Raw genomic sequence first — 12082 nt, 5'->3', positions numbered from 1 at the left:
AGAAAGACATAACATATACTTTGGCACTTTTAAACCAGATCAAGACTTTAGCTTGGGTATTACTACAGTTCATGAAATCCCTGAATAAAGGAACTTAGGATTACACTTCAGCTCAAACTTACAATACAAGAATAATGGATATATTGTTAAAGCACCTGCCACGAATTTAATGGTATTATTATTAAAAAAATCAGCACTATTATCAGTGGCTGGTTTGATAAAATTATTTACCACCCATGTTATTCCTGTTATGGAATACAATACTTCTTGTCGCTCCTACTGTAAAGCAATCTGTCATTGTAAGAGAGTGCCCAAAGAAACTTTACAAAAGAATAAGTATTTTTTGAAACTTTGTCATACAATGAATGTTTAGAAAAACTCACTTTACACTCAACATGTTACTGCTGGTTATGTAATACATTATGTTAAGAGTCCTGTATCACTGAAGAATACATTCTCTTATGGAATATTGATATACTGCAGACCAATAATTCTTCTAGAGGATATAGTTATACATTTCAAGTTCCTAATTATAAAATAGCATTGACAGCTAAATCTATATCACCTAGCATATTTAGAAATTGGAACAGGCTGCATCTGTATATCGGTCAGAGTAGTTCATTTATTGCATTTAGGAATATGTTACATTATTTTGGTTTGGGAGTAAAACATGTTCCTAGAATATTGAATCTGCTTTCTAATGGTTTTTGACCTTTATGAAGTATATTAAAACTATGAAACCAAAACTATAATTGTGTACAGAGCAACAGAATTAAATAACATTCGAATAAAGGAAATTCTGGAGAATGTCAATGTATGCAAAACTAAAATGAAGTAACAGGCTGACAAAAATAAGCAGGATATGTTTTTTTTTCTGGCACAGTTTAAAGTCATAAAAATCTGAAACCAAACAACAGCAAAAGAATCTATTAAGGTGCTTTGTGATAAAGCTACTGTTGAAAATGAAAGGTATTCGATGGAATAGATTTCGTGTTTGGTCACCTTCATGAGGGCAAGAAGCTCAGCCCAGCTATGAATAGAGAATGCAGAAAATGTGAGTTGATTGATAATTTTTATAAAGTTTTCATAAATGAATGGAGGTGTGAAGGTTAGAGGAAAGCTGTGGATATTATTGACTGCTCAGTCAGAATTCAAATGACTCTTGAATAGGAAGAGAATTGCTTCTTAGTACAAATGATATTTCTATGATATATATTTCTCCAGAAGGGTCTGAAATACAGTAGTCTTGTCAGCAAAAGGATCATTGGAGTGAAATCTATATATAAATGACAAAATATTAATTTTAAGTTTGATATTGGTACAGAATGTAACATCCTAGCTGACAGGGCATTCAGAGGTTTGAGCCTGAAAGGCAGTAAAACTATATATAAATCTAGTCTACTGACTTATTTTTAAGCTTAAATTAATATGATTTAAGGAAGTATTTTGGGATTTATAAAACAAAATAAAACCTACAATACAATAACCAGTTGTTTTTGGCAGACTGGCTTGCAGCAACTGGATATGAATTAAACTGATCAACAGTATGTAATGACAGTTGTAGTGTACTATAAGGCAGTGCAGCCTGTCAAAACAAATACTCACTTATTCATGCAATAAATAGTTTGTTGACTTATAGAAACAGCCTGAACTAAATGTGGACTAAGCCTTTGACACTTTCAGAGGCTATCAAGACTTACTCACAAAGCTATTTCCACAGATACCATAAACAGTAGCTGCTACAGGAGGTAAGATTAAAAAAAACTTGCAAGCTAGAAGCAGGAAACACAATATATATATATATATATATATATATATATATATATATATATATATATGTATATATATATATATATATATATATATATATATATATATACATATATATAGACTACAAATTAAACACAGGTACTTTATGTTCTAAAAATAATTATATATACAGCAAGATGTTATTATATTTATATTATTTTCAGTCTTTTTTAAACAGTTCAGTTTTCTGGTACAAAGATCCTTTTCAGCCATGATCCAGACCAAATACACAACATTAAGTAAGACACAATACACACCACAATACACATAACAATTCAATAAAGTGGTAACAATTTGAGTGAGGTTGAAACATAATGTGAATCATACACAAACAGTAAAATAGCACAATACATGCAGTTATTAAACAAGGCACAATAATGATTAAAATAACATTCAAACAAGAGACTATAATCACTATTTTGCATGTCAGTATACACAACTACTTAAAATGAGTATACAAGAACAAAACAGAATAATTGTTAGTAGGTACATAAGCTGTGGAGAAGGACAGAATTTATATGGATTTGTTGGAGATGTTTATCTTGCATATATGCAAAGTATATGACAATTATATTCCATAGTTAAGAAAGCATAGCATAGTGGAATGTGAAGAGCTTTGGTTTTTAAGTAAATGAAGAAAAAAGAATATTATTGCGTACATAAAGTAGAAATATAGCTGAATGTTTGAAGTAAAATAGCAGTAGTAATTAATTAGGAGTGGCTGTACTTGACCTGTGAGTAAGACTATGGTGCTATGTTAGAAACTAGCAAATTATAAAATTTTTTAGATGCCTAACCATTGTCACATATTTTCATAAAGAAATGCCCAAAGGTTCTTTTCATGCTCTCTATCTCTTTCTCTGTTGCCAGGCAGATGGAAATGTCATGTGTAAGTTCCTTTAGCTTCTTCTTCCCACATATTGTGCATGCTGTTTCCAGAACATTCATTTCAAGAAACAGTCCTTGCTCATTTTCAGCATAATATGTACAATACATTCAGTGACATATTCAAGGATGTCTGGTATTTAGCCTATCTCAGCCTGACTGTCAAAGATGAAGTAGAAAAGTATGTATACAATCTGTTTTAATGAAACAGATACACAGCACACAATCTAAAATAACATCATCTTCACCAATATCTACAGCTTCTCCCTCAAGTATGTAATTTATCAAATTAGATTTCCAGGCTTTATTTGTTTCACCTGGAGGTTCTATCAGAAATGCTGCATGATCTTTGACATGAAAGAGTCCAACGAATTGTTTTTGATAAACGTCTGCAGGAAAATAATAGCACCAATTCCTTTGCAATGACTTAGATTTAGTCTTTCCTGAGGAGAATAAGAAATCTATTAACTTAGTCTAAGATCACTAGTAAATAATTTGGTGTCCATTGCTGAATCTGAGAAGTAGCTCTGCAATGTCCATTGCAATTCTTTCAAATGACATCTGAAATATTGCTGCATGGCTGTCTTCTGAAATTCAGGACAGTTGACTTTGTTATACCCAGTTAATAGAACCTGGCCAAGATCCTTTCTTTAGCTTTGTCCATGCCCAAGTGTCCCTCACTCAGTACATGGCTACAGGCCATCTTCATAACTATGGTTCTGAAGGGCTTATTAACTAGCTAGGCAGCTAGCAAATGTCATGTAAGTGCCCCATCTCAGTCTCTAGTCGCAGCTTCTATGTATTTCCGCTTCACTAAAGCCTGTTCTCTTCCTTCAGATATGCCATATGTCCTAGTATTTTAGTAAATAAATGGTCCTTGCCTGACAGTACCATCTGCTATGTAATTTCTGGTGGTGTCATCATGATATATATATATATATATATATATATATATATATATATATATATATATATATATACAGCCTTTGGATCCTATACCCCAAAATCAGACACCAGCTGTAGATATGCAGAAAAATACTTGGGAACTCAAGAACTCAAACCAGAAACTTTTATTCAACAAAGTAAGCCCTTTTATCTTCGGTTACAAACAACTGATACTTCATATTTTAAAGTTTGTGGTTTGAGGTCTCTGGCAGTTTTTTCATATTTTTATTTTATGTATGCTTCTGTTGGCCAGGTTAGTCCCAGTAGGTCAACTCTGAGATTGACATACCTCTGAGAAAAAGGATTATTTCCAAGAAATGTCCATCTCACACTTGATATATACATATCTGTTTTTTCAGCGATTCAGTCTCTGCATTGCGAGACTCACTCGTGATTCCTGTCATTTCGAATGGTTACATTTACCAGCAAGTAAATTATTTTTTCATTTTCAGAGGGACTGGAACATAGTGTAGAGGCGGTGCCTCTACGGACCCTGGTAATTACTGCCCCATAAGCTTAACAAGTCTAGTCTGCAAAGCTATGGAGAGGATCATAATGGAGCTCATAAACAAAGATATAGGGGACTTGCAGACATTGGACCCAACCCAGTTTGGCTTCGTCAAGGGCAGATCATGCCTTTTGAACTTGGTCGACTTCTTCGAAACAGTCACCAAGGCCATTGATGAGGGAAAGGCAGTCCATACAGCCTACCTTGACCTTGCAAAGGCTTTCGACACAATACCCCACTCGGGTATTGTAGAAAAACTTACCAGCTTAAATGTAAACCCATATGTCACAAGATGGGTTGCAAACTGGCTTAAGGACAGAACCCACAGGGTTAGAGTTGCTGGTGCTATGTCAGACTCCAAGCCGGTCACAAGTGGTGTCCCACAGGGCTCGGTCCTTGGCCCCCTATTGTTCGGCATCTACTTCTCAGAAGTACAGGCCAACATGGGAGGACTTTGGCTGACAAAGTTTGCAGATGACTGCAAACTGTGCGCCATAGTGGAAAGTGCATCGGACACGGATATCCTTCAGAAGGGACTCATGGAAACAGATAGCTGGTGCCAGAGCCATGGCCTGAAGTTAAGCGCCAAAAAATGTATAGTCATACCCTTCGGGAAAAACAAGGTAACCCCAAGCTACCATATAGGTGGCAATCCACTAAGCACAGAAGAGGTTATCAGGGACCTGGGGACCCAGGTTGACAGTGGCCTTTCTTTTAACACTCACATTGCTAAAGTGGTTAGAAAGACCTTCTACATTGCCCACCTGATCATGAAGGATTCACATCCAGATCTAGTGAGGTCATTGTTCCCCTGTACTCTTCACTTATCAGACCAATGATCGAGTACAATGCCCCATTCGGGATGTATCTCACCCGACATCTGCAGCAATTGGAGAGACCCCAAAAGTTCCTCACCAAAAGGATAAAGGGAGTCCAAAATCTGTCATATGCTGCCAGATTGAAAAACTCCAGCTCTATTCAGTCGCATACCGTCTGCTCAGAGGTGACATGTGCCTGACATACAAGGCCATGTCCAACCCGGAATTAATGGACATGCTCCACCTCAAAATCCAAATCCACCAAAACCAGTAGAGCAACCGACTTAAACCTTAGCACGGATATAAATAGGACGTGCTGGAGGATAGATTTATCACTCAGAGACTCCCTATGCTGTGGAATAAAATCCCGGTCCATGTGAGGCAGAGCACCTCGCTGGCTCTGTTCAAGAGAAATCTTGACCTGTGGATGGGAGATCGTAGGTTTACCCTGGGAATCATCTCTGTGTCACTGCTGGACAGAGGCACAACAAACTAATGGGTACAGTATTTTTTCATATAAGGGGTGGCGTAAGCCACAAAACTTTGGGCTAGGCTTATAAATGCCTTAGGGCAGATAGCCTAGTATAAACCTATGAACCTATGAACCTATAACATTTTTCTTCATTTTCTGAAGAACTGCAACATAAAATGCCTTTACTTTGTTATAGAAGTTGTACTTATATTACCAAAAGTGTCATCACCATCTTCATCCAAATATTTTGCAACATCAATCCCAGCATGAATGTGCACAAAATATTATTGTCATCCTTAAGAACAAAGTTACTGCTGATGAAGATATTATTAAGAAATGCTTTAGCAGCAGGTGACTTCAATAACCTGCTTGCATATTTCTGCAGGAGTTTTATGATATCACTGCACAGAGTTATAAGTTGACTGCTTCTGACCTGCAATCATACACTGAACATAATGACGGCTGCATAGCATACTTCATGAAAAGGAACACCAGTTTTATCACACGACTATTCATCCTGGCTATTTTGAGGTCTACTTTTTATGAATGGGGCACATGTGACTAGAAATATGACAAAAGTGCAGGCCAAAGGTCCAGCATTCCCTTTATGACTTTAGATAGACTCAGACAATGAGCTGGGACGTGACAGATAAATATAAGTGTCTCAGTTTTGAAAAATAATGCATATTCTTTTAGAACTTGTTTTCTCTCTGTGTACTTGAGAAGTGGAAATAAAAGTCTGATATTAAGCCTTCTACATGTGATTTCATTCCTTTCACTCCTGATTTGATGTAATGGTTTACTATATGGCACATGCAACTGCACTGTAGAGATTGAGACTGAACTCCTTCAATTGTGACAGTGCAGAACTGAGTTTACCAAGCATGAATGCCACATTGTCTGGTGAGTGTGCAGTCATATTACCTGTTGTAATTTTAAGTCTTTGAATAGTTTTCATAAGGCAGTTGAATATTGCTTCACTTGTTCCTTTGGTACAACCAGGCATATCTAAAAAACAAAAAATATTTCCGCACCCTTTATACTTTCCTTCTACATACAGCATGCTTTAAATTCATCTTGTGCTTCTCTGTATCCATATGCCTCTGCAGATCATGGCATCCTTCATAGCCAATATTAATGTTAGCATTACAAACTGCATGGAAAGAATACAGTGTTCTTTATTTCTCTTAATATGCCCTATGAATAAATAGATTCATTGTTTACTTCTAGGTTAACTACCCTTGTGAGGTCGTTTTCAGCCTAGCCAATTACCTCCTGTGAGAATCAAACCGTGTACCTTGTGTGTATAAGGTAAACAACTTAACCATAATGCCAACCTCCTTCTAAAAATATGTATTAACTCTGTCAGACAGCACACAATGTAGAATTGAATCCTCAAGTCAGTGCAATAGCAACACACACTCTGTTGTGTTTCTTACCCTGTTTTCCACCAATACAGGCAAAAAGAAAATAAAACACATTTAACCTCTTCAAGGCATGAAGACAGCAATTATCTTGCAAATCATTTTACTATTAAAGAGACCTTTCCTGTCTTCAGGCACCATCTCTGCCTCCACTTGCCCTTTAAAATGGGTGATCACTGGCACTGGGTCCATAGTTGCACTGCTTGTAGTTAGTGCTGCAGGTGCAACTTGGAGTGGAGGCAGTCTTGTTTCCTCACCACAACTATAGTTTCAGGACGTAATTTTTTTCTTAAATAAAATAGGACAGTTTCTTCACAGTTACTTGTTTCCCAAAGTTTGCACATTGCCTTCATATATTCCTGATGTGTTGGATTTTTTGGAAAAAATAAGCACTGTTAAGGGGAATTGCAACATGTTTTGGGTGACAGTAGATGTAAAGCGCTTATATACCAGCATTCAGCACAGCTTTGGTACTGAGGCAATAAGATGCTTTATGGGAAATAGCCCCACTACAGAATATATTATAGAGCTCGTCTAGTTTTGTCTAACAACATTTTGTTTTAATTTAATCATGAGTTTTACCATCAGAAACAAGGCACTGCCATGGGGCAGCTTTTGCCTCCATGTATGCCAACCTCAGTATGGGTCTGTTTGAAAGGGAATACTTATATAGAAATACTTTCTTTCACAGATATGTTGTCAAATATTACAGATTTATTGACAACCTTATTTTTTTGTTTGAAGGAGGAAAAGAATTAGTAGATGAATTTATAGGTGACTTACAAAACAATAGGTTTGGGTTAAAATGTGAAAGTTTGAAGATCGGGACTTGTGTCCCTTTTTCAGATGTCACTGTAGATATTTCAGATGAGAATATTTTAAAAACTTCAGTTCACAGGAAATTTAATGAAAGTACACATTTTTGTATGGCCAAAGTTGCCATCCACCCCACACAATACAAGCTATTCCTTTTGGTGAATTATTTCATTTGTCTAAGCTATGTAACCCTGAAGAGTATCTCAAGCAAGAACAAGATAAAACTATAGACATGTTCAAAAATAGGGGTTATGATGTGAAGACAATACATGATAGTTGGCAGAAATGTATACGTAGAATTAATGGATACCAGAAAAGCTATCATGATAGGCAATATACTGGGGTTGTGTACAAGAAAGAGATAAATGAAAATATACATTTTGTTACAACATATAGTTGTCTTAGTTCTAAGATAATAGATCAAGTTAGATCTTTCTGGAAATATTTGACATCTTTAAGGGATGCTTCAGAGTGGTTGAATAAAGAACTAGTATTTTCCTATAGAAAAGGAAAAAGCATACAGAATTTTTTGGTAAGAGGTAAATTCAGCATTCCATCTCCTAATATAACATGTAGTTTGACAATGTGTGGCACATTTGTTTGTGGCAAGTGTAAGGCTTGCAAGTATGTGATAAAACTTTCCATAGAATTAATAATGCTCCTTTTAGAACTTGTGGTTATTTCACTTGTAATACTGAAGGCGTTATATACGCCTTGAGATGTCCTTGCAACAAATTCTGTACTGGAGAAACGAAAAGGTGTTTTAAAACTAGAATGTTAGAGCATGTAAGGGATATTGGTAATAAAAAAGCAGAGAGCTGTATAGCTGAACATTTTAGTTTGTTTCATGGTGGAGAAAGTAAAGGGCTACAAGGTACTGGTTTGGAAAAAAATACAAATATCTAGATTTGATGTTTCTTTTATTAAGAAACAGTTGCTTTTAAAAAAATCCACTTAAATTTTAAAATTTGACACCCTGTCTCCAAGGGGACTAAATAAAGAATGTAATTAGAGAGTATTTATTTAATTGTTTAATTGATGCATTTATATGTGTATATATGGCGCAAGATTTTTACATTGTGTTATACTCCTTGAAGGCTTTGGCCGAGACATCAGAGTTTTGTTAAACTTGTTGAATCTACTGGTGGTTGATTCTTGTTTTGCTACAAGGCAACTTTTTACTTTGTGCAGCAGTTTATTTATTTGTGTTCATGGCCAGTGATCCAGCTTTTAACTTGCCTTGAGTTTTTCGTGGCAGCACTGTGGATAACTCTCAGCGTAATCTGGATGGCTTTGTGATTCGTTCTATGGAACAAAACAGTTTCCAAAATAATGGCAATTGTAATATTTTACATCATCCTTGGGAAAAATGGGAAGAGGAGAGAAGTAAACGGCATTCTAATGTGTTCAACAATGTGGGTCACCAGCTACCTCTTTCCTTTCCAGCAGAAAGTAAGTTACTTTTTGAGCAACTTGAGAAAGACATCTGGAAAGAGACTGCTACTTTCCTTAATTTACAAAGCTTGCATAAGTATATTGATTTGGACATTATCCCTAGGGGTTTAAAGCATATAAAGATCCCTCCATGCCCTTTAACTTAGAAAGTGAGACTGATGTTGTGTTTCATAAGCAGTGGGTGGCAGCTGCTCATAAATGTACCATTGAATGGGTTCAGATTTTTCTTGAGTGGGCAGAGTGAAACAAAAACAGTTAAATTAATGCATTTATTCATTATGTCACACCTTGTCATCTAGTAATACTGCTGAAACACTGGACAAATTCTTAATAAACATTAATGATAAATTAAAAATGTATGAAGCAGACCTTACTGACAGAAAGAAGGGCAAGTTGCTTCGGGATGAGAGGGATTATGGGTGGCGGGTAATGCTTTTGCAAGCAAGATTAACCATAGGAAGACACGTAACCGTGTCAAGTTTTTGAAACCAGGGAACAACTTAAAACCACAAGACTCCTCCTATTCAGCATCAGAAGGGCAGTACACATAGTATGAGGAGGATGAAGGGGAGAACAGAGAATTTCCATCACTGCCAGTGGCTCAACAAACAGAACAATTTCAAAAAACCTTTCATAATGTACAGCAGATTAATTCAGGGGAGAGACAAGGCACCAAGTGATACTGGGAACAAGGCAACATGTTGTTTTGAGAACAACACCAACCACAATGTTACAAATGAGGTAAATGGTGAATTTCCCTGTTGCAATGCACCGGTGTTTCCAGTGGTTATGGTGTGAATTTATCTTGACATTTTCGTTCTGAGACTGAATTTGCTGTGTTGAACTGTAGTTTAAAATTCATACCTACGGTTCTTCCAAGTTTGCATGAATTGAAATGTGATATTTTTAAATTTTGTAGGAAGTTACATTTGAAATATCATTTTAGGGATGTGAATAATAAGGCTAACAAAAATGTTTTAGATAGTAGTACTAGTACTTTAAATGACAGTTTCTATTCACGTGATTCTTATTGAGTGTAATGCCCGCTGTCTCTTTGATACAAGTCATGTTAAACACAATAGTACATTTATTCCACCTTTCTTAAAAGAAGGTATTCTACATTTTTCTGAAATGCTTAATTTTGCTGTGAATAATGAGTATTTAAAATTTAAAAAAGCAATGTGTACTATTGATTACAATTTAACATTATTAAGAATGGAAATCATTGAAAGCACTAACAGAAGTGATTTAATTTTCAAGCCGGCTGAGAAAGGAAATAAGCTGGTGATTATGTCTTATTCAGTATTTAGCTATGTGCCAGGAGCACTTGATTGATACTAATGTCCATGAAAAAGTTGCTAATCTTATATATGAAAATGCATTAATGGAATATGAAAATCTGTTGCACAAGGGCTATAGATTAGGTTATTTTTTCTGAGGAAGACATCAAAAAATGTTTAATGTAGAAAATTCTAAAATGGCCTTTTTGTATTGCCTTCCTAAATTACACAAGGATTTTATATTGCCTTCATGTAGGCTTATAGTTTCAGGACCTAATTACTTCTTAAATATAATAGGACATTTTCTTCACAGTTATTTGTTTCACAAAGTTTGCACATTGCCTTCATATATTCCTGATGTGTTGGATTTTTTTTGGAAAAAATAAGGACTGTTAAGTGGAATTGTAACATGTTTTTGGTGACAGTAGATGTAAAGAGCTTATATACCAGCATTCAGCACAGCTTTGGTATTGAGGCAATAAGATGCTTTTTGGGAAATAGCCCCACTACAGAATATATTATAGAGCTTGTCTATTTTCTAGCAAAGCTTTTTTTGAATTTAATAATGAGTTATACCATCAGAAAGAAGGCACTGCCATGGGTGCAGCTTTTGCCCCCATGTATGCCAACCTCAGTATGGGTCTATTTGAAAGGGAATACTTGTATAGAAATACTCCCCCAGATTCTGCAAGCCCTGCGCTGCATGCAGGACTAGTGCAGGAGCTCCAGCAGGTGATATGTCTGCCGTGTGATCCAGGAATAATCTAGGGGTGTGCACGAGTGCTCCTGCACTAGTCCTGCACGGACTCAGCCCCTGTATGCAAATTACCCCATTTGCAGGAGAAATCTATGCAAAGGAGGTGAAGTTTCGATCCAGGAAGTTGGAAACCGGCCATGCAGGACTAGTGTAATCTGCAGAAATGTACTCTGCCAGTAACAGAGTACATTTCTGCAAATTACAAAACAGAACCATGACAGCCCCAAATAAAGGGTGGATATCATGTAGAAAGCATGCCAATGGTCAACTATAAGGCCATTGACATGGAGAACACATGCAAAAATAATAAAATCAACTTTTAATTTTTTTTAGCCGATCTCTACTGTTTAAGCCTAGGGCAGCGGCGTGCAAACAGGATCGGGGTGGGGGGATAAGAAAAAAACATAAAATAAGAATCCTAACCAAAATCACTATTTTTGCCATTATACTCAATGGCAGGCAGAAGACAACATGGCCAGTGAATAGTGGTTGCTAAGGGAGGAGGCTCAGTGTGGGACATGTAACTATGCATTAGCAGACAATCCTATGCAAATGAGGGGAATGATACTGAATCCCAGATTTCCCCTGCATGCTAGTCAGCACCCAACAGTGTAAGAGCAGGAATAGCTTGGTGCAAGCCTAGGAGTTAGCTGACATCATAGGGGAGTATGTCAGGCATACTGTAAGTGGATTGGAGCCCTGTGGCTCTGGTTTGCTCCTAGCTTAGCAGAGCTAAGCAAGGGGGTGTGTCTGAGGCTGCCTAGAACTCTTTACATTACCTAAGCAGGTGTGCGTGCTGCACACCAGGTTTTAAATGAAAAAAAAAGTAAACCAGGAAATAGCAGCTCTGTGCACATTTGTGCACTGTGTTTTAAAGGGAAAAAAACCCCAAAAAAACTTAAACCCGGGAAAG

The sequence above is a fragment of the Protopterus annectens genome, chromosome 3.part0 (genome assembly GCF_019279795.1).
Source record: "Protopterus annectens isolate FY-2018-M chromosome 3.part0, PAN1.0, whole genome shotgun sequence".
Classification (NCBI taxonomy): Eukaryota; Metazoa; Chordata; order Ceratodontiformes; family Protopteridae; genus Protopterus; species Protopterus annectens.
This window is presented reverse-complemented; position numbering follows the sequence as displayed.